We start from the raw sequence: 3,121 nt of genomic DNA, 5'->3' as shown, positions 1-3,121 counted from the left end.
TGTCTATCCTGCTCTTAATGACTCATTTTGCTTAACATGATACTTCCCATGTAGTACCACTTGTAAGTAAATTTCATGACTTCATCTTTTCTAACAGTATAGCATGGTTCTTGCCTAAGATCTGCCATTTCCATAGTTTGGATTCTTCCAACTTCTCCCAATATATAGAAATAGTCACTTATCACCTACTAGAGAGCTTTTGCCTCCAACATGTATAAAGAATTTCAGGAAATCAAGCTACATTTATGAAAACATTAAGGGAGAACTGCACCCATGAAGCATGTGAAGTGATCATAGTGTGCTATCTTTGGTGATTTTCAGTTGAGAACCAAATAGCTTACCATTCGATCTAATTGTTTCCTTCCTACTCTTACCTCCCAGTAGAGATGATAATGTTGGTCATCATAAAATGGGTTCTTTTCTGGCTATGGTTATGAAAATTTATGGGGCACTGGGAGTAGGAACAAGAGAAGGTGCCACCTGCATACTCTTGCTATTTAGCAACTGTATCCCTCTTCAAATAAAGGATCTGGAGGGACCCTACTCACACAGCCTAGTATGGTTGTGCTAATACAGATATTCAGTTGAATTCTTGCTGGAATAATAACAGTTTCTTCTGTGAAATATTCTACCATCACTGTTTTCCTTAAACAACAGGAGTTACTTACTTCTTATCCTCTTTTACTATTTCTGGATGAAAAGAATTCACCCAAGAGGTGAGTCAATAAGGAAACTGTAGAATATGTTGTGGGAATACTATTCAGCTACAAGAAAAGATGAAATCACAGTTCATTGCTACATGGATGGAACTGGAAGTGGTGCTGAAAGAGAACAGTCAGAGGAATAGGGACAAATACAGAGTGATCTCTCTCATATGTAGCTTATAGAGAAACATAGTAAGGGAATACCAAAGGACCAATGACAACAGACTCTGAGGATGCCTACAACAAGAAGATGTGATGAGGAGTTGAAAATAAGGAACATTGAGACATTGGTGGGTGGGATGCTGACGCTGGTGGTGGGAGCAGTGTTGTAATGTTAATATTGGAATATTAACCTGGAATGTTAATATTTATAGTATTGTAAATTATAGTACCTGATTAAAAATGAGGGTAATTATTCCCTCCAATAAACTATTATAAAGCATTCTTCTCTTTTGTCATGAAAATGAGATGAAGAAAGTGGGGTAATAGGGGTTTTCTTTTATAAGAAATATGACAATAATAGGCAAGTGTCCTTTATATTTGCATCAGTTCAATATGTGATGGGAAAATAACCTGGCCGAAAAAAGAGGAGAAAAGGACAGGTAAAGCTTTTCCCAATACACTGAAAGAGTCAGTTCTCCATACAAAGCAGTCTTCTCACCATATCTTTTGGGCTTTCTTGTGATCATGACTGTTTAATAAATCCTTAATTTTCCATTTTGATCAAGTTGACTGATTCTTCAAAGAACTCAGCACAGCTGTCAGTAGGGGTGCAGGTGTTACTATGTTAAACAAGTGCAGTTCCCACAACATATTAATGGGGTGAATGTCTTACCGTATGCCACCCAGAGGTCTGGACACTAGTCCTTTCTTTCTGGATCCTATTTTTAGGAGGCACATGTGATACACGGCACTTGCACCTGTCATCATGTGGGTCAACAGCCAACAACCCGTTTGTGCTGCTACTGTAAGTGTGTGACCATACGGTGATGACTGGCCTGGGTCTGAAGGTCTCCTGGTCTATGACCTTCAGACAAGGACACAGATAGAAATGGCCCTCCCAGCTGTTCTCCTTTACCTGAAATTCCTCCATGCAAACTTTGACATCCCAAGATAGTAATCCACTAGTTTTTTATGATTAAAAATGGTTTGGGGAGTTATTTGGCACAGTTAAAAATACTTTTTTACAAATACAAATATTTACTTATAAAGTATGTCACATAAGGAATATTTAAGAATATCTACTAAATTTAAAAAACTGTATAGAGAGAATACTAGCCTTTGGGAGTGAGAGGAAGATATAAAAGGACATTTTAACTTTGTCCCCGGGAACTTGAGTATTATTTGAAGTTTTAAGCAATGAGAATACTTCTATGGTCTTTTAAGAATGAAATTTTATTGGCTATCCTCCAGTTAATAACTAGAAAATTTGAGGACACAGCAGAAGATTCATGAAATTTTTAAGTCAACCTCATAGCACAGAAGTTGCTATATAATAGGAATTTAAGGGGGAAGTAAGAAAGACAAAGAGGAAAAGAGAAAAAGAGGAAGGAGTGAGGGAAAGGGAAGGAAAGAGGCAGAAATAGGAAAAAGAGAGTTTCCAAAAGAGAAAGAACCAAATCCACGAGCTCTGAATCAGTGGGTGGCTATTTAGTTATTAAATTTAAAAATAATAATATCCTGACATTTGCAGAAACATGGATAGGCATAAAGGTACCATGCCTAGTGAACAGATGGAGAGACAGACACCATCTGATTTCACTCATGTGGCAGGTCAAAATACAAAACAAACAAATGAACTAAATTAAACAAAAACTTACCTATTAGATTATAAGAACAAATTAGTAGTTTTCTGAAGGTAAGAATGGTATATCAACTGGATATATGGAGTCGATTGAGTGAAGAAGGATAGAGTTAGACTTAAATGATGAGTTTAACTTAGCTAACAGTCGTTGATTTATAAAGATGCATAACTCAGATGTAGGTAATGTTATCATGCAATATTATTCCAACATTTTAAAGAGGGGGCGGACTTTTGAACAGCTTTTTGGAATTTTTATATTTTGAGAAGAATTTACTGTATCCTAGAAAATGTTGATTACAGAAAAATTGGAAATCAGGAAAACATTACAGCCACCAGTAACAGTTGACATGAAATGGATGTCCTTCTGTTCTGCTTTGTTTTGTTTGGGGTCCACACCGAGTATGCCTAGGGCTTACTCCTGTCTCTGCACTCAGGGATCATTCCTGGCAATGCTCTAGGGACCAGATATGGTGGCAGGGTTTGAAAACAGGTCAGTTGCATGCAAGGCAACTCTACCCACTGTACTATTGCTCCAGTCTTCCTTTTACTCCTTTACAATTTTTTACGTAATATTCTGAATAGGCCCTCCCGTTGATCGTCGATTTGCTCGAGC

The sequence above is a fragment of the Sorex fumeus genome, unplaced genomic scaffold (genome assembly GCF_029834395.1).
Source record: "Sorex fumeus unplaced genomic scaffold, SorFum_2.1 ptg000010l, whole genome shotgun sequence".
NCBI lineage: Eukaryota > Metazoa > Chordata > Mammalia > Eulipotyphla > Soricidae > Sorex > Sorex fumeus.
This window is presented reverse-complemented; position numbering follows the sequence as displayed.